We start from the raw sequence: 21940 nt of genomic DNA, 5'->3' as shown, positions 1-21940 counted from the left end.
TGTGAATTGGCACTAAATAAATAAACTGAATTGAATTTAAAATACTGCCCGCCAAGTCGGTTCTGTCTATCCAGAGCATTAAGTTACAAAAAGTTATTGCCACAAAGTTTCTTTTATGAAAGAATTGTTATTGTCCTGGTATTTATTTAGGGTTTTTCTTTATCTGTTGTAGTTGCTAATTTCATATGTATTAATAAAAAGCAGGATTGGGATTGTTTTTTTTTTTCCACAGCCCTCATTTTCACTTAAAAAAAAGAGCAGACATTTACTCCTAAAACTAGAAAAAGTTGTAACCACAAATGTCAGGTAAGAAAATTGTTGTTTTTGAAAGAAAAAAATAAAGATGCAAAATTTAACTGGAAAAAAAATTGTGTGTGCTTTTTTAAATTCTATTTTTCATTTACCAGTTCAAGATAATGATCATTCCATAGATATAATAGTAACCTTTAAGCTATACCGTCTCAGTGACGGAGATGAAAACACAAGGAGAAACAAGCAAGCACACAAATTATTGCACTTATTTTAATTAATCAAGTGATTACAAATTATTGTGCGATTCATTGATAATTGTGACAGGCCTTCTCAAGACTTGAGACTTGACTTGGACTTGCAAAAAATGACTTGTGAACATGTCTGTGTTACAATACTGTAATCTGGATCTTCTTGAATCAATTTATTTAAAAAAATAAAGATAAAGGTATTGTGGAGGATTTTTTAAAAGCCCTGTCCTCTCAACTTAAAAAAATTGCGTGCAAGAGCATGCATGAACCCATTTCTCCTCGTGCACGCCCTGTTTAAAATGTGCTGTTCTCTTAGCTCATATAAGCTTACTGTGTCCACATACTGCACTGCAAAAACGATCTAGAAATAAGTACAAAAATTCTTAAATTAAGGGACTTTACTCTTAATTTGAGCAGGCAAATAAGATCGTTTGCCAATGGAATGAGTATTTTTACTCTTAGATCAAGATAATTAGATAATATGCATTTGAAATAAGACAATGCAGTTATTTTTTCTTATTTTAAATGTAAATTTTCTTGTTCCATTGGCAAAGTGTCTCACTTACCTCCTCAATTCAAGAAAAAAATTACTTATTTTAAGAAAAAAATACTTATTTAGATTTACATTTTTTGCAGTGTGTACAGCGGGGACTATATAGTGGACTTAATAGAAAACCGCATTGGGAAATCCCAATGGGAAATTAGTCCCTAACTATGTACTGTAGGGGCAGTGATAGCCATGCCAGTCCAGGGACGGACTGCAGTTCTACTGTAAGGTGCCTTGGTCAAGGTCATTGTCCGGCATACCTGACATGTAGCAACCATACCATGCATTTTGCTTTAGGTCAATAAACTATTAATCAGGCTATGTATGCTTCCAAAAAAAAAAAAAAATCCACCATTGTCAGGAAACAGAGATGGATGGACCCAGTATTCAAGGAGAGACAGTCAGTGGGAAAGTTCAAAAGGTTTATTAAATAAAAACAAAACTAAAAGGGGAGCTGCTAGGATCTGTGGCACGCGGCAACTGCAGACGGGGGGGCGGGGCACCGCCCATTCTCAGATACTCTGTAGTGGGAGAAACACAGGTAAGTGACCAGGATCATCTGACAGAAGATGATTACCTGAGTTGGTCACTTACCTGGTTTAACAGTCCAGTCCAAGATGTCCCCAGCAGTCCCAGAGGTCAAGCAGGAAAGCCGATCCTGGAAGGGATCCAGAACAGACAGGAACAGACAGAACATGATCCAGATCAGGCTGGAATAGAAACAGGAGGCAGGATCCAGGCTTCCAGAAATCATAGAGGTCCCAGGCGGGTTCAGAGTCTGAGAGAGTTCTGAAGCATGACCAGACGGTCACGCACAGGAGCAGACAGGATCAGGTGCAGATGAGCAGGCTCAGTGGAAGATGGTAGCCGAGACAGGACGTGGAACCAGAACTTGATGCAGGACCTTTAAACTGGTCTCCTCCCTGGAACCAGGCTTACTTGGATAAAAGCTGAACCTCCCCACAAATTGAGCCAAAAACACAGAGGACTCCGTGGGGGAGGAACAGTGGACGATCAGGAGACGAGACAAAGAAAAACCCTCTTTCCACTGGCTGCCAGGATCCAGGACATGAACCATGAACTAAAACTGAACAGATAGACTAACAAAAAGACAAGTAATGATCTGGCACTGAATGCTCAGGCTGAACTGAATATAAACCAGAGGAAACAGGTGAGAGGAATAAATTATAATTGAGGCAGGGAGGGAAAACGACAGGTGAAAGGAATGACTAATTGAGGAGCAAACAGGCCAGATCATGACAACCATCCCTCTTCTTTTTTAAGAACAACTCAACTACTGCCCTTAAGTAGAACATAGTCAGTATGTATATGGGGGGGCGCCATCACCAAAATGAGATCCAGATCCCACTGAAAGATAGTGGGCAAAGCTAAAAAAGGTGGGATTGCTCATCGACGACTTCTCAGCTCTGCTGGTTTATACATCTGAATCACTTACATAAGTTCTGTCAAGATGCAAATACACCAAAATCTGGAAAACTATTTGATGATTTCATTTTTCAATTATCAGCTACAAAAACTTTGAGTCTGTTTATACAGCATGTGTAACTGTCTGGTTTTAATAGTATCTCATACTTACACACTTATGGTTTAAACCCTGGATTAATTCTGTTCTTCTAACTTCTTTCACATCATGTTTCATGGATGATAAGAATGTGGCCCCAGTGCATACATTTGCAATTATGCATTTAATTATATTTGTGCATTATGTGATTTATATTTTCTCAGACAAAGAAGTCACTCGGGCAAAGCAACAACAACCCACTTCAAGTTGACGCTCTCAAGTGACTTCTCAATAAAAAAAACACAAGATGCAGTGGTAGAAGGCAAAGCCTGACAAGTCTGAGAGGAACATATGTTTCTTCTGGAAGAAGAAATAAGAAACATAAAAACAAGCTTTAGATACTCAATCTAAATCCTGCAAAATCCGAGTTTAAAGCCCCTCTTCACTTACACTCATACAAAGAGCTAAGTAATTCACCAAGTTGTACCATGCTAAATACAGCTTTACTACTACTGAATCTGTTCACATGTTTTCTCTTCACTTCACTTCACTTTCACTTTTTTTTTTTAGCAAATAATCCAACATTAAACAACAAAACAACAATATCAAAACAAAACAAAACCATCAATTTACCAAAAAAAAAAGGAATAGGCTGAAGCAAAATTATTACCTACCCTGTTTTATACTTACAACCTTTACAACCTACCAGGTTCTTTACTGCGTATATAAACATTCAAACCTACATAGTATCATTTTACATTTTAAAGCCCTTTTGAAATTCACCAAGAAAGAAATTCCACATTTTCACACCAATAACTGAAACACGTCTAGACTTTATCTGGCTCTTCTCTTTTGCACATTCAAATATAAACAAACCTCGCAAATTATATTTATTCTCTCAGAACTTAAATCATTTCTGAAGACTTTTGTTCACTGCTTTATGCATTATTTCCAGTATTTTTATATAAACAATGTCTTTGAATTTTAAGGTGTTGCTTTGAATGAAGAGTTTATCAGTTGGTTCACGGTATCCCACCTTATTAATAAGCCTTATAGCTTTTTTTGCAACTTAACTAACTTATCAATAATTGTTTTATTTGCATTTCCCCATACTTCTAAACAATAAGACAAATAAGGCATAACCAAAGAGGGATATATAATATCCAGGCCTTTAATATTCATTAAATCTTTTATTTTAAACAATATTCCATTACTTTTTGCAATTTTATTTCTAATATATTCTATGTGAGGCTTCCAACTAAGTTTGTTGTCTATAATAATCCCTAAAAATGTTGTCTTATAAACTCCATTTATACATAACTTTACATCGTTATATTCCCGATTACCAGAGAATACCATAAATTTAGTTTTCCCTTCATTTAACTCTATAGATATGTGATAAACTAACTCATAGCTGTTTAGAATTGGGAAGTATTTTCAACAAATAAAATATTGCAAGATGTTCATTTCATTCCTAGCCTGTCATTCAGGCAAAAGACAAAAGGAAATCTGATGCAAAAAAAAAAGAAAAAGAAAAAAATCATGTAAGTAAATATGTTAGTGTGCAACTGGATCATCACATTAACATGCAGCTAAATGTTGGCATATATCTAATGCTATTCTGTGGAAGTTAAAGAGGTCTTTCTAGAGATATTTGTCCACAAAGAGCATTATGAAGACCAAATAACATAGCAGAGAGGTCGGGGGGTCACCTCGCAGGTCACCTGGGTGTATTGGCTCTATATAAATTAGCTGGACTGAATTCAGTTAGATAAAGTTTTGGATGAGTGTGAAGGAGAATCTGTCTACAGGAGAGTTTTTTCAGGTTCATATTGTGGTGTGTTGGAGCAGCTGGAGTTAGTTTTCCCAGCATGCACTGAGCAGGATGCTGGATATTAACTGATACATAATGTCAATCATTGCAGGTTATAAAGTTACAATTATGCTTTCTGCTGTTCTTATGTATGTTACAGGCTACCTTCGTTCGGTTCATGCGCTGCTCCTTTTTCTCATAGGCGAAGCGTTTACACTCCAGAGCAGAAGGTGGCGCTACTGCGACCAAAGCCAACCACCAGTAGTAAACAAGAAGAAGAAGCGAAGCAGCTTAGCCGGGTGTAGCAGAAAAAAATCAGTTGTTGTGGAGAATTGTATGGGTATGGCGAGTGGGAAAGAACAGGAGTTGGAAGACGCGCCAGCAGCACTTTATAGGTCTGCTGTATGGGACCACTTTGCATTTAGAGTGACCTACGATGACGGCGGAAAGAAAGTTGTGGATAAAAGTGCAACAGTGTGCAATCATTGTGCAACACGTTTTGTTTATGCTAACAGCAACATGACCAACATGTCATGCTAACCCCGAAATCCCACATACTCCGTCAGCAACCACCGCTCCGCCGCGCTGCGCTCCAGACCGCCTGCACAAAGCAAAGCCTACAGCCTCCGCTGTGGCTGCCGTCCGCTCCGCTCTGAGTTCCTTGGAGATTGTAGAGGGCATTAAATTCAAAGCAGCAAAACATATGGAAATGATCCAGGGTTTCCACGGATCATTTAAAATAATTATAATCTGTTATTTTTTGGGGGATTTTTTTCATTAATTTCATAAATTTTTATGGGATTTTGGTGTAACAATCAACATATACCGAATCGAACCGAACCGAAAACCGTGACCATGAAACCGTGAATCGAACCGAACCGTAAATTTTGTGAACCGTTCCACCCCTAATATATATATATCACTGCATGAAAAGTGAGATTTTCGTCCCCGTAAACCCCCGTAAACTCCCGCAGATCTGCCTGATTTTCGTCAGTTTCCGACAATTTGCAACCCGTGCTTGTCCGCGTTTGTCGTGCCACAAATTGTCGGAAACGGACTCTGACGTATGTGGAGAGCGATCAGCTGTACTAATGGCCCTAATTAGCATATGAATGCAGCAAACCCATGCGGCTGGCCAGGTCTGGCTTGAATAACCTTCTCAGTATTGGCTGAAACCAATATTCTCAAACAAATGAAATCGCTCGTGATTGGCAGCAAAACCAAACGTGGCCACGCCAGGCTTTAATTTTCTTTCTTTTTAAACAAGTAAAGTAGCTCGTGATTGGTTGGCATATATATATATTTACATATAAATTTACATATATATATATATATATATATATATATATATATATATTTATTCATTCATATATTTATTCATTCATATGCTGTGTATTTATGTTATCCTACACTACTACACAATTATTAGGCTACCATCAAGGACATGAATGAATTTATATAGGAAATGAACATTTGCCAGGAAGCTGTTTATGCAAAGAAAGAGCTTTATTAAAACACACACAACTATATACAACGCGTATCCAAACACATGCGTATCTAAAAATTACAACTCCGTGAACGGTCCGTTTGCTTCCTCGGGGTTGGAGGTAACTGGCAGCATTCCCTCCGAGGCAGGTCCGATGTGCAGACGCCTACTGTGCGTGGCCCTGTACTTCGGCATCGCTTCTAACCGGGACTGCAGCTTAACACAGAGTTCAGTGAGATCCGGCCTACGAAATGGCGGCGACCGCACAATCCATCCAAAGACACCGCCAACGACGCTATCTTCTTCGACGGACATGAGGCCGAAGGTGGCGGACTTCCAGAGTTCCACTTCCTCATATGCTAGCACACTCTGCCTCGCTTTCAGCAGCTGAAAAAAAAAAACAATGAATCAGCGCACTGCGTATGGACACAACACATCTATCAATGCACCTGAAAAATAGTCACCAAATAAAGTCTTACCCTCTTTCTTCTGGCCCGACTCCGAGCAGATTGCCTCCGCACGCAACGTTTTGGCTGGCAGCGTATATCTGAAGCTCCTGCGTACCGTCTGAAAATACGTCTTACAGGCAGCTGGAAAACAATTAAATGAGAGTGGTATGAATAAAAAATCAAACGCAAGTCACAGTAACAAGGAAGGAGAAAACATTAAAACAAGTCACTTACACACAATGTCGTCTTTATCAACATCGTGCAAATCTGGACTTGCTGATATGGCTCCAAGCAAATAGGAGGTCACCGCCTCATTGTGAGGCGACAGTAGTCTGTGAAAACAAAATGATGCTATGCTATGATCGGTATCCATCCGTATCCATTGCCTTTTACAGCAGAATGAAAGCATATTCTTTAAATCTTACCCTTGCTCCGGTTCATAGCTCCTGCAATTAGTCTCCGAGTTGTGAAGACGGCGTACTGCTTCCTGTGAATCACAAAAAATACACTTTAATAAAGCTTGTTCTTGCAAGGCTACTATTAGCCGTAGCTTAGGCTAGGCTGCTATTAGCCGTAGCTTAGGCTAGGCTGCTTTTAGCCTAGCAGGCAGTAATCGAACATATATTTACCGCTAGCATCTCTTCTTTGAGTTCGTCTTGTTCGATGCAGAGTCGCCATCGCGTCCAAGAGGAGTTTTACCCCGAAATCCAGACGCTCCAGACCGCCTGCACAAAGCAAAGCATACATCCTCCACTGTGGCTGCAGACCCCTCCGCTCTGAGTTTCTTGGAGATCGTAAAGAGCATGCGCGAGATGAAACAGGGTTTCCGCGGATCAATAAAAATAATTAAAAAATCATTCTTTTTTTTTTTTAAATCAAGGCCTTAATTGGCACTAAAATTATTTAAATATGTTTATCGAAGTATTTATAATTCTTTAATAAAAAATGCTTATAAAAACAATTTCGTCAGATATATTATATCACTGCAGGCGGAGAAAAAGCTAGAGGATATATATATATACGTATATATGTGTGTGTGTGTGTGTTTACATACATACAGGAGTCATGGAACTCTGCTTACAGCTCCTTCGTATTTCATGTACACTAATAACTTGTGTACATGGTTCTTGTTGATGGCATTAAAATCATTTCAAATAGCATTAAAATAGCATTAAATTAGAGTCACTCATTCCTGTATGAACCCTGTGAGCGCTTAATTTAATATGACATATTAAAAAAATCCCACCATCATCCAGCATATGTTCAGTTTCTGCCCAAATATATATATATATTTTTGTAGATTTTGGTAACGGGGATAAGGATAATTCAAAACTGCTTTTTTTTAATGAACTTGTTCACTGCTCCCAAACTCAGCATCTCTTCTCATTCCTGTAATAAGAAGTTTCTTTTGAATGGATTTGATTAAAGTTTAAGTCCCTCGGTATAAAATAAATATTTTGATGGAGATGAGAAATCTGCTTCCTCGTTGGTGAATAACCAATAGTTTGGATCCAATCATTTAAATAAACGGTGTTAGTTTTTTTTTTTTTTTTAATATATAAGAATTGTGCTATAATTTCTAGTCACCGATCTGTTGCTGCTATATTTTAATTTGACGATGTTCTTTTTCCTGTTTGGTGCGATTGCAATTGCGGATCTTGACCTGGCCGGACCTTATGACCACAGTGTACCAATCTTCTGATGGCTACTTCCAACAGGATAATGCGCCATGTTATAAAGTGAATCATCTCAGACTCATTTCTTGAAACTTTTCCACTTAAGTAATTGTGAATTGAGCATATTGACAGACAACATTTTATTTTTTTATCTTAAATGCAATAAAAAAAAAAAAAATTACTGCTCTAAATGTATTGCTCTGTCAGCTAAAGATCTGTTTTGGTCTTTATACTTTAATTAAATAAATCAATTCAAGCTAAAATGTAAGAGGCTATACTGAGCCTGATCTCTTTGTATCAGAGATTTTCTTACCTTTTAGAAAAATGTAACTTGGAGTAAACCCCCCCCTGCAACCCTGGTTTGCATTTGTATAGCTCACAGCATGTTCATTTACATGTTAAAGCCTCCCCTAGAATTACATGGGGGGAAGCATGGGGGGAACACTGCCTAAGAGAGTCCACGTCAATTTCTGACAATTTTCGGGAGTTTTCGGCGAAGCCTGCAAATTGTCGTAAACTGCCGCTAACCTGAAGTTCCACGACAATCTACAGTGCCGCATATTGACGAAAATCCCACTTTTCATGCAGTGTATATATATATATATATATATATATATATATATATATATATATATATATATATATATATATATATATAAAACCTATTTGTGGAGGAAAATGTTACACCACCCCAAACAAAATCCACATGGCGAAACAGAGTGGGGGCAGCATCTGTCACGTTTTGGTTGTGATTTGGACGACCCAAATGCAGAGGCAGAGAGGCTGAGGTGAATACTTGTAGTTTTAATGATGAAAATGGTTAACAAAGGCAGTCCAAAAATCCAACTAAAAATGTAACAGACCAGAACCATGGAGACATCAAGGGAAAACACGTACAAGGAGCCAGGGAGAGACGAGGTGAGACGACAACAGCGATGACAGGACAAAGGGAGGGCTAACGAGCTGACAAGGAGCAGGTGTGAGAGGAGACAACGAGGGAGCCAAGGGGAAAGGAACACACACACAATCAGGCTACAGAGGGCAACAGAAAAACATGAGAACAAACATAAATCTAGAAATTACAACAAAAAAGGAATTAAACCAATGAAACTAGGAAACATAGAGCAAAGTAAAGCACAATATAACCAAAACCATGACAGCACCATGATATGGAGGTTCTTTTTTGCGAAGTAAGCAGGAAGCTGCTTGAAGTTGATGTGAAGATAGAATAAGTAGCTAGAAGTGGATCTATTCCACATTTATAGCAAGACTTGGAAACTGCTCTTCTATTTAGTTAGCGCTATTTGTAAAGAGATGAACATGTAAGTAGTTTCAAATTCAAAGCTGGTGCGCACAAGCCTTAAAAGATTTACAGCTTTAACAGCAGTAGAGGAGGAAATTACGAAATAATGATTTTGATGAATAGTTGCAGCTGCACACCATGTTTTGCAGATATATGTTTGTGAAAATAATATCTTATTCCATTCATTTTACACCTGTTTTGTCACATAAAACTCCATAAGTATGGTTTTCATAAGACTTTTTTGGAAACAGGATTACAAAAAAGCTGAATTTTCATAGTCAACACAATATAGACATCAAATACTATAAGTTTGTTGTTGTTTTTTCTACAAACCTTTATGTCATTGTCTCTGCTGTTGCTACAGCTACCAAACCTGCTTGTTTATTTGAAGTCTCCTTCTAATTAGCAGCCCCCAGTCTGTTTATTACTGCTATGTGTAATTGAGATGACAGCACCACCTCCTGATGACCCTCTGCAGTCTCGTTCCTTTACTATAAACCAAAGAAATAAAAAGTGATTGATGTTCACAAAGCCTTTGCCTCAAAGTTTCATCACACCGACACAGAGTCATGTTGAGTAGCAGCATAACCCTCATTGGCAGCCCAGACTCTGGAGGCAGGGAAACATTACCACACACTACGAAGACTAGATGGTTTCTGGCAAGACGTTAAACCAGAAATAATTTCACTATTTCTAGAAAAACAGCTAAAAACATTTCTATGAAAACCCATTTTACCCGTTAGTTGATTCTGTTTAGTTTGGTAAATTTTAAACTTTTCAGAAAAGCATCCCAAACAGACCAGAAACTGAATAACTACCCAAACCACCAATGGCAGCAACATCTGCCATCAGTTAGCCTAAGATAACTGGCAGTAAGCTTTTCAAGTAACCCTGGTGGGATTTTGACCTTCAACTATGCATTAACATTGTTTTGTTGCTAAATGTCTCAGCTCACTGACAGCTTCATCGTAGGTAGCCATGTTTGTTGTGACTGTGTCCGGTTGCTGCTAACCAACCAATAAGTAGAAGTTGAGCCCTTAAGACACACCCCTCCTCATTTGCATATGAGGCAGAAATGCAGACGGAAATGTAAATACGACAGGCAGAAATAAATAGCGTTTAAGAAATAAATACAGGTGCTGGTCATAAAATTAGAATATCATGAAAAAGTAGATTGATTTCAGTAATTCCATTTAAAAAGTGAAACTTGTATATTATATTCATACATTACATACAAACTCATATATTTCAGATGTTTATTTTGTTTAATTTTGATGATTACAAATGACAACAAATGAAAATCTCAAATTCATTATATCAGAAAATTAGAATATTACTGAAGACCAATAAAAACAAAGGATTTATAGAAATGTTGGCCAACTGAAAAGTATGAACATGAAAAGTATGAGCATGTACAGCACTCAGTATTTAGTTGGGCCTCCTTTGGCCTGTATTACTGCAGCAATGCGGCGTGGCATGGAGTCGATCAGTCTGTGGCACTGCTCAGGTGTTATGATAGCCCAGGTTGCTCTAATAGTGGCTTTTAGCTCTTCTGAATTGTTGGGTCTGGTGTATTGCATCTTCTTCTTCACAATACCCCATAAATTTTCTATGGGGTTAAGGTCAGGAGAGTTTGCTGGCCAATTAAGAACAGGGATACCATGGTCCTTCAACCAGGTACTGGTAGCTTTGGCACTGTGTGCAGGTGCCAAGTCCTGTTGGAAAATGAAATCTGCATCTCCAAAAAGTTGGTCAGCTGCAGGAAGCATGAAGTGCTCTAAAACTTCCAGGTATGTGGCTGCGTTGACCCTGGACCTCAGAAAACACAATGGACCAACACCAGCAGATGACATGGCACCCCAAACCATCACTGACTGTGGAAACTTTACACTGGACTTCAAGCAACGTGGATGAAGTGCCTCTCTTCTTTTCCTCCAGACTCTGGGACCTTGATTTCCAAAGGAAATGCAAAATTTACTTTCATCAGAGAACATGACTTTGGACCACTCACCAGCAGTCCAGTCCTGTTTCTCTTTAGCCCAGGCAAGACGGTTCTGACGCTGTCTGTGGTTCAAGAGTGGCTTGACACAAGGAATGCGACAGCAGAAACCCATGTCTTTCATACGTCTGTGTGTGGTGGTTCTTGAAGCACTCACTCCAGCTGCAGTCCACTCTTTGTGAATCTCCCCCACATTTTTGAATGGGTTTTGTTTCACAATCCTCTCCAGGGTGCGGTTATCTCTCTTGCTTGTACACTTTTTTCGACCACATCTTTTCCTTCCCTTCGCCTCTCTATTAATGTGCTTGGACACTGAGCTCTGTGAACAGCCAGCCTCTTTAGCGATGACCTTTTGTGTCTTGCCCTCCTTGTGCAAGGTGTCGATGGTCGTCTTTTGGACAACTGTCAAGTCAGCAGTCTTCCCCATGATTGTGTAGCCCATAGAACTAGACTGAAAGACCATTTAAAGGCTTTTGCAGGTGGTTTGAGTTAATTAGCTGATTAGAGTGTGGCACCAGGGGCCATCAATTTTGAACCTTTTCACAATATTCTAATTTTCTGATATGATGAATTTGAGATTTTCATTTGTTGTCATTTATAATCATCAAAATTAAACAAAATAAACATCTGAAATATATGAGTTTGTATGTAATGTATGAATATAATATACAAGTTTCACTTTTTAAATGGAATTACTGAAATCAATCTACTTTTTCATGATATTCTAATTTTATGACCAGCACCTGTAGGGTAAAAAAAAAAAATCCAAAGGAAAATAAACCAGACATAAGTTTTATAACATGCCCATACATAAATAAATACTTAAAGAAATAAGTGATAAATAAATAAAGTTGAAGATTATCATGGACAATAAAAAATAAGGTAATTATTAAAAAGGCAAATAAACAAAGAAGCTAATTAAAAGATATATATACGTTTATGTCTCACCATATAATTTAATTTCTATCTACATTTATTTGTTTATTGTATTTTTGGGGGGCAATTAATTGTAAGCTTATATATTTTTGGAGCATTTATTTTATTTCTGTATTTATTTTTAATTATGGCAGGATTGGTCCTCCATATTTTTGGGGGGTTCTTTAGTAATAAAGTTTGCCTCTTACAAGTTTTGTCATAAAGTAGGAACGAAGGGCCCAGAGTTCAGGCAACACAGACAGTTGGAAAATTCAAAGGCGTTTTTTTAAATTAATCATAAGTGGAGCTGCGGATCTGTGACGGCTGCACACCTCCCATCACTGGATACCTTGGTAGTGAAAAACACAGGTAAGTGACCATGATAGTGAGTCACTAACCTGGTTCAACAGTGCAGTCCACCTCCACAGAACATGGTAGGATTCAGCCGGAGGGCTGCCAACTAGATGATAGTGTACCAGATGCTGCAGCCCTGGAGGGCGGGCACTAGTCAGAGCCAGGTCAGGGAGACAGATCAGAACAGAAACAGACTGATTCAGGTTTCTCAAACTCAAAATCAATGATCTGGCCCCAATAACTGGGACTGAGGCGTACTGTAGATAAAGAAGCAGGAGCAGGTGCATAAGATGAGTGGTAATTGGAAACCGGAGAGATAAAAGAAATGAGCAATGGGCTTTATGCACAGCTCCACTACTTCCTGAATTTAAGGTAGCTCCTTTGTTTCCTGTCTTTCATTACTGGACGAACTGATTAATCCAGCTGTGTCTGGCCAGTTACATAGGTCATACACACTTGGATTAATCAGTGCATCCAATTATGAAAGACAGGAAACAAAGGAGCCTCCTGAAGTGCAGGAAGTGGTGGAGTTGTGCATAGAGCCTATTAGTCCAGGCCTAAGAGCCATGATCATGACAGGTTTTTGGTATGAATGATATAAAAAATCCTGAAATGTAGTAGTTTGGTTGCCTGAGTTACAAGAAATAGTTTTGAAAAATGATAAACTTACTCTATGTAGCCGTTTACAAACCTTTTTGTTTGATGATAATATCTGTTTGATATATAAGATCCAGTTGGTGAATTATAAAAACCTTTAAAATGATTTGGATCAATGAATCTTGGAAAAGTGAATCTCTTGTATTTTCAAACTCATAATCCTAAATCAAAGTCAGGTCATTAGAATAAGCTTTCCCGTTTATATAGATCAACTTTCGTGGGCATATGAACATTGTGAAATGCAAATTTTCAGTTTAAATAATGTACGACTTTAACTGTAATATTTTTACTTCTGCCAAGACAAATCATTTGTAGTGGCTCTCTTCTTAAATCAGACCGATGAACTCACTTCAAAGCCTTACGCAAGTTCCCTTGATTGTTTTTAAGAGTTCTTACAGCCACTGATATCAACAGTAACCTAAAAATCCACTGTAGTGTTTCAGTTATCCATCATACCCACCATGATTGGTTAAAACGGATACAGTATGTGTTGATGATCCTATGATATTAGTACCTGTTGAGGGATGAAGATGAAAACATTAGTTTAGAAAATGGAAGAGCAGATGTTTCACTCCTAACAATTCAATTCAGTTTATTTCTATAGCGCCAATTCGCAACACAAGTCATCCCAAGGCACTTTACAGTTCAACCAGATCATCCAGTCAAATTAATTCAAAGTTTTCTATCTAAGGAAAACCAGTTGATTGCATCGACTCATATGCAATCCCTCACGCTAAGCATGCTTGTAGCGACAGTGGAGAGGAAAAACTCCCCTTTAACAGGAAAAAACCTCCAGCAGAACCAGGCTCAGTGTGAGCAGCCATCTGCTGAGGCCGACTGGGGTTCAAGGAGACAGAAGCAGGGATACAAAAATCAGCTGTAAAAGAAACACACAGCCAGACAAACGAGCTCGTAGCCAGCTTCAACGTCAGAGAATGAAGAGAGCACATCCAGCCAGTCACGGTCAGAGAAACAGGACTACACCGGAAAACAGGCAGATCTCCGGCATTTATAAACAAGGGTGTTGATGGAAGCAGCACTGCTGATATTTCTGTCCAGGATGGAGTCACAGCCAAACAGGAACAGATATTGGACATTTTCACCTTTATTTTAGACAAAACTGGTTAATATGATTAAAAAAGAAAAGAAAAGCATGTTTTTTTCTATCTTACCTGCATATTTTAGGATAAAGGGTCCAAACCAGTCACTAAATAACAATGGTAACAGAAAAAGGTCACATCACCCCTAATATTGTTGCTTTTTTATCCAGGAGACCCCAAACATAAAAATCTGGAATCATTCTCTACAGTTAGCGTAGTTGCCACTTGAACTTAAAATATTGGTTTAGATCAGGAAAAGGATTTCAAAACATATACACATACTTATTACATCCTCTTCAGAGCCACAACATAGGGTATCCCACCTCCATACTGCTCATCGACATACTCCAGACCTGACTGGTTCAACTGTAAACAGCCTTCAGCTGCTTCTATGCCTTTGGACCCTGGTTCACAAAGCACAAAACCGCTATGTCAGGACAACGTTAAACATGGGCACCTGATTAGTTTATGCTTATTGATTTGCTTCCAAATGCATTCATCTATATTAGATTTGTCGTATTAAAGTATTTTTCTTGTGTTTCAAACGCCTGAACATACCAATAACAGCTACTTGAAGTTCAAGGTGTTTTATTGAACAATTGGATTAATATTGAGGTTTCGAATGTCAGGGCTGCAGCCAGGGATTTCTCTGGGAGAGCAGACAATGTGATTAGAGAGGTTCAGGTAGGTTTTCAGAGAAAATGAGATTATTAAATCCTGCTTTACTCATAATAGGTGTGTTAGAGCCACAGAGGGGTAGCTGGATTCCAGCAGCCATGCTTTTTTCTTTTCTCTCAAGTTTAATTGATATCTGGATGGTTTTTATGAAAAATGGTGGATAGATTCGAAAATACTATTCAGTGACATTTTTATTGTTTTATTTTTTATGTATTAGGTTTCTAATTTTAAGCAAAAAGCACTGCTGGTCGGAAAGAGACACAAGGTGATCTCTAGGTCAAATCTCTAGATAGGTTCTATGTATAAGAGTAAAGGGGGGTCATTGCAAAGGCTTTCAACACTTTTCATAATAAAGAAAACCAAAGATTCTGTCATGATTTTATTAAAGGCCTGACCCCAAAATGCAGAAGACCAAACAGAGACACCAGGGAAAAGTTTACAGGTTTATTAGAGTTCGGTGATGAAAAGCAGTGCTGCTCAGAGTAGAAGGAGTCCAGTGTTGCTCAGAACACTGCTCAACCGGAACTGGAAGGTGAGGGGAAGATACTGCGGTTAGTTCAGGCTCAGTGGGAAATTTGAATCTTTGGTATTGAATTGGAGGAAAAGGTTGCAGACTCACTTCTCCAGGAAAAGGTGTCCATTATGGAATCCAGTCTGTGAGGGAAGGTTCCAGTGATTGTCTCGTTTGGTGTTGGGCGGACAAGGTTACTCAGACTGCGGTTGTTCCTAGATGGACGGAGAAGCTGACTGCCACTCAGATTTCCTGCGGTACTTGAACGGGCTGTGGTGCAGATGAAACCTTTGCTCGGTGTGAAGCTCAAACGACCTCTTGGGGAAAATGGATCCAAACTTCCAGTCCTGCTTCACAATTATTTGCTGTTTTGTGTTTGCCTGATCTAACATACTACAATAAAACGTATGGTTTTAGAAAGACAAGCACTTCTCCTGGTGTGATTGAGTTAAGCAAAATTTAAAGAATAGACCATGCCAATCAGTCAGTGTGATATAGGGCCAAGCTCCATACCACCATCACCCATGTGATATACATATAGACGACAAACACAGACGGCTGCGCAGCTCAACCCCCATCCAACTTTAACTTGGCAGCCATTTTGCTGAGGAACGATCTTCATCATCATTATTATCATTGCAACTTCTGTGAAAAACAAAAACAGGAGCAGTAGTGACCCTCACCTCAGAAAACATCCCTTTCAAGCCACTTTTGGCTCTAGCCGAATCCAGAGGTTGCACGCTGATTGAGCCATCAGTATGATGTGCCTGTTAAAAAATAAAATATAACTTTAACAGCAACCTCAATAAGAACCCATTAGTTGATAATAAACAGGTTGAATATTGCAGATATCTTTGGAAATTATGCTCTGTAGAATTTACTGCAATATGGCTCTCATGCATTACAGTGTATGGCTTTTATGGTGTTATACATAAGGTCACTGTATTTTGTTTCAGAATTTGAAATAATAATGAAAAAAGGAACATTTTTCTTTTTTTAAAGCTGGAACTTACTGTCTGTAATCTAAAAAGATCGCTATTGCTGCCTGATACTGCAACAAATCCTAGTGAGAGCTGTTGTGATAAAGTAGTTATCTGCTTTTCTTCATCTTTTCCTCTCTGCCTAAACCCAGAAAACAGAGTATAAGAAATGAATCCAAAAATAGTTGAGCATGTCAGTTTTCTTAACCTTCAAATATTTTTAGTTGCAGAGCTTCAGTCTGCCGTTCACCTTTCAACAAGCCTGAATCTAAGACATGTGTAACCCAGGAATTGCAGTATGAATTCTTACATCTGGGGTAAAAAGAAAAAAAAAAAGAACAGAAAAAAGCGGATTATCTTTTTATAAACAGCAAGAAATTATTGTGCCCTCTGGTTGTTATGGTTTTGGTTCGTTTAAGTTTTAGTGTTGAGTTTACAATAGTTTTATTTCCATTCTGTGTTATTCTAGTTATTTTTGATTTGAGTTCTTAGGTATTTCTTGATTTCCCTCTGTTGCCCTCTTATGTCAGTCTCCTTCTCCTAGCTCCCTTCTAGACTGCTCTGTTCACACCTGCTCCCAATCTGCTAATTAGCCTGGTCATCGTTTTTTCTCTCCTAAATATACACATCCTGCTCAGTCACTGTTTGCTGGTTTGTCGTCATTTATTTGCCCCCTTGTTCTGAGTATCCCAGTTTTCAGTAATTTTTGATTTTGTGGATTATCTTTGTGGATTTTTGCTTCAGTTACCCTTTTTGTTATTAAACCATAGATAGATAGATAGATAGATAGATAGATAGATAGATAGATAGATAGATAGATAGATAGATGTACTTTATTTATCCCAAGCTGGGAAATTGCAGTGTAGCAGCACAAGAAACCACTTCAGTTTCAGTCTCTGCATTTGGGTCCTCCTCAAACCATCACCCAACTGTGACACCAGTTTGATGTGTGTAAAGCAGAAAAAAGGATTTCAACAAGTTTCACTGTGATAGAGCATTTGTTTAAACTGCTCAGTTTGAAAAGTCAGGGGTGAATGTCCGCCCATGTGGTCTTGAAGACAGACAAACGTAATAGGAAGAGAACCATGAACAAAGTTGACGTTTGTTGCATTGGGGTTTGCATAACCACAGACCAGTTATCAGGCCATGATGACCCCTGTCCAACACCAAGAGCAACCAACAATAGTCACATTGGGATCAGAACCAAACCAGTGGAAGAAGTTGTTACGATCTGTGAGCTTCTCTAATGCAGAGAACAAATGGCCCCAGCTGTCAAGATGTTTCAAAGTTCTGACCCAAAAATGCAGAAAACCAAACAGAGAGACCAGGTAAAAGGTTTAATGGGTTTTATTGAAGAAGTAAACAGGCGGAGAAATGTTGCTCAGAACACTGCTCAACCGGAACTGCAAAGTGAGGGTAAGACACAGCGGTTAGTTCAGGCTCAGTGGGGAATTTGAGTCGTGAAACTTGGAGAATAAGTTTTGGTTGCCGACTCACGTTTCCAGTGAAGTTGTTGTTTCCTTGACTCCTGTCAGTGTGCTGTGGTTCCAGTGTCTGTCTGAATAGGTGGAGGGCAGACCTGGTTTTACCCAGAATGCGGTTGATTGTTGGAGAACGGAGATACTGACTGCCACTCAGATTTCCTGCGGGACTTGAACGGGTCGTTGTGGAGAATAAACCCTTTCTCAGTGCGAAGCTCAAACGATCTCTTGGGGAGCTCAGTTTATCCTTCCAGGGTGAGAAGGTCCGAGAAATCCAGTCAGCAGGACAACTTCCTGCCAAGAGGCAAAGACAAAACAAAGTTAAACTCAGGTTGACAAAAAACTCAGCTTGACTCAGCAAACTCAGCTTGGCTAGAGTACCCTAAACTGGCAAACACTCTGGCGTCGAAGTAGTGGCAGTCAGCAGCTTAAGAACACTCCGTTTAACGAGGAAACCATCAGCAAGTGTGTGAGGAGGTGGACCAGAACCAGGCGCCTCCTGGTGGAGGAAGGGAGACAAACACAGAAAACACAGTCACACAACAGGTGTCCTGACACCAGCATGCTTGGAAAAAAAAGGCCTTGAAGGTTTAGGAAACATACTTCTATTCTGCACCCCGTGGATTTTCCCTTGACCCCTACTACCTACCTAAGAATTGTTGGAGACCATTTGCATCCATTCATAGATATAGTTGCCAAACATACTGTATGGCGAGTCTTTCAATGGGACAATTGAGTCCCTATGCCATGCATACAACATCTTATCTCTCCTTATTTTCCTCTTTGACCACCAGCACAATGTTATATGTTGACATTTAATGTTTTTCCCCTTTCTCCTTTGCTCATTGAGTTTAATTTCTCTATGCGCTCCTGTTAGGATATCATTATTATTATGATTATATAAAAGAATAACAAAAGAAAAAGAAGCACATCCATGTTAGTTTTCCACCACTTCACAACTTTTCTCTTGGAGTTTCAATTGTTACCACACATGTTTTTGAAGTGCACTGCAAACCAGTGTATCTCTCAGTGCAAAAGGGAGATAACAACATAGTATATAACTGTCGGCTCTCTCTCCTTTCTATTTCGCTTATATCTTTTATCTATGTGGAGCCGGGGCCATCATTGTCACCCCGCCATCGCCTGGTTTACGCTGAGTGAAAACGCACTCCTGCACCCTCTAGGGCCAACTAATTATGGACTTTGATTATTCCCATTTCGTTCTACTCAGTGCCGGCGCCTTGCAGAAAGGCCAGCGCCATTGATTGTCTCAGTATCAGGCCTAATTGAGCCAAATGGGAACGGCTGTTGCCAGAGTTCACTCTTTTCCAGTGTTTGCATGCAGATCCACCAGAGAGACATTCATTACTGCCTTGCCGAAAACTCCTCTGGAAGTCTTCACAAATACACATATATATACACTTGCATTCATATTGATAATAGGCTGGAGCTCTATGCCGTCTGAATCTACTGCTAGGATTGCAGATGGGAATAAATAATGTTTTCTAATGCTGCTGGGATCTACACCACAGAGCCCTTATTCCTCTCTCTGTTTGGGCTTTGACATTCCACACCTAATGTTTGCCGCTCTTTGCCCACATTGGTTTCCAAGTGTCAAAAAAAGGTACCTGATCTGACCTGATCTTAGGGCATAGGGCTTTGAATCCTGAGGTTGTCAGTTTGATACCCCACTCCCACAGACTGCCACTCTGGGTCCCTGAGCTAGACCCTTAACCACACACTGATCCCTGGGCGCCGCACAATGGCAGCCCACTGCTCCCCAAGGGGTGGGTTAAATGCAGAGAATTAATTTCGTTGCTCTGTACTTGTGACAATGGAATGACAATAAAGTAGACTTCTATTCTATATTTTTGTATTTACAGCTGTAGATACAAAAATATAGTTTATACATAGCCATGCCTTACTTTTATATGTGTTTGTTCCCAAGCTTTCACAGTGCAGTGGTTATTCTTTTCCTTTGGGGCACACATTAACTGAAATTTGGATGTTGGCAACAAAGCTGGAGGCAGTTTTTTTGCACCAAGATCAAAGCATTTATTCAGTTACTTTAAAGGTCCTGCAGTCACTGTTTATTCTTGGACCAGGAACAGCAACACCCCACCATTGGGAGGCCTGGTTAAACTCCCAGACTAACGGTCTGCATTAATAAGTTTGTGATTGGGAAGGCCTTTAATACATAAACATTATACATTCTGTATTTCAACAACAAAAATGTTTACCTATGCAATTGTTGTAAGTTTTTATTCATTGTGCAAATAACCACAACAGCAAAAAAGCATTAGGTACCATCACCTTACTCTCGGTTGTTGTCTCAACTGTACCCTTTGGTTAGATACTATTCTATGGCCTACCATACACTCCTCTAATTTTCCCAGTGTTTTACCCTGCCACCTGCAGCTTTTTGTAGTTCTCTTATTTTGGGCCTGAATAAAGCCATACACTGAGTATCATTCCTTTCTCTTTGAGGCAGACTTACTCTGACAGTCCAAAGCACTTATGGTTGGGACTGGATGAAATTCAACTATAATGGAAAGTGACTCAAACCGCGTAGAGTCAAATAAAAAACTAAATCTAGTCGATCTGGGTAGGTCTTAATGAAACAGGGCCATAAAAGTAAGCCCAGCTCTCTTATTGTGGAAGCCAACTACAACCTCTTGTATTTGTATTGTTATGAGCCATATTCAATGACCATATTTATGCATAAATATGCTTTATTTATTTATTTATTTTTTCAGCTCTTTTTTATACCATCAGCTGAGATTTAGACACCAGCAGACTTTAATTCCTTTATTTTAGTCAGAAACTGACCAGCAATATAAAAAGGAGTAGTCCACTTTTTCCCAGTGGTGTCAGACTACAGCTGGTTGTGAAATATGGAGTAAAAATCTTGTTTATCATATTTACATCTCCTTACGCTAAACCTAAAAACTAGTAAACCCAGAGACAAGACAAAGATAAAATATTTAAATCCCCTCATGGTTTATCCAGTAGGAAATGAGTTTCAGATTATAGCAATAAGGATGTTTTTTTTACTGCAAACAGATGAATAAATAATGCAAAAAATATATGATGCAGCGACAACTAAGATATGAATCTTGTTGCTAAGGTGCTATTTGCCAGGTGGAGACACTGACACTGATGTTTATAGTCTTATTGCAAGTTGTGCATGAATGTGGAAATTACAGCAGTGCTGTCTTGCAGTATCTGTCTGATTTGATTGACTGAAGTTCTTGGAGAGAGAACGGATGGTAGCCTGGGTGGTACGTGGGTTGATGCATCAAGATAATTCACTTTACATTCTTTTGATGGACTCCTTTTCAACACAGTCATCGTTAAAATGAAAAATCCCTTTAATAAGGCGGCCGCAATGTTCATTATGTCATTATGTGGGAGTGCAACATCTCTTCTTTTATAAGTGGATTTCTCTTCTTTGACGTGCTGTTAATAGAACTGAGCTGAGGACATTTCAGCCTGCCAGGTTTTGAGTAGATCATTATTCTGTTGCGCTGTCCTCAACGTAAAATGTGTGAACACGGTCTCAGGTAACCAATGTTGCCAAAGGCAGACATGAACAATTATCATAACACGTGTCTGAGCTGCCATTGATAGAAGGATCTCTTTAATGGGGGCGATTACTGTAACCATGTGTGATTTAACCTGATCGACTCAATGCGTGATGGGACTTTAATGCTAGAAAAACTGTGTCCACCTGAAAAGCCCAGGCCAATATTGATTATGGCAGAATTAAACATTTAAGTAATCACTGCACTTAGCTAAATGATTGTGTAATGAATAATAAATGAGATGGAAGGCGGACAGGGTAATGGATGGTTTGCAGAATAATATCTGGCCATGTGATATTCAGCCATGGCTTTATATCCACAAGGGCACGCTTTTCTGTTTAAGATGGAAGCAACTCCCGTACATGCTTGTGAATCAGGGCATTTG

This window comes from Cyprinodon tularosa, unplaced genomic scaffold, assembly GCF_016077235.1.
Source record: "Cyprinodon tularosa strain WSP-4 unplaced genomic scaffold, ASM1607723v1 ctg67, whole genome shotgun sequence".
NCBI classification, from domain to species: Eukaryota; Metazoa; Chordata; class Actinopteri; order Cyprinodontiformes; family Cyprinodontidae; genus Cyprinodon; species Cyprinodon tularosa.
The sequence above is the reverse complement of the archived record's forward strand: the minus strand, read 5'-3'. Positions refer to the sequence as shown.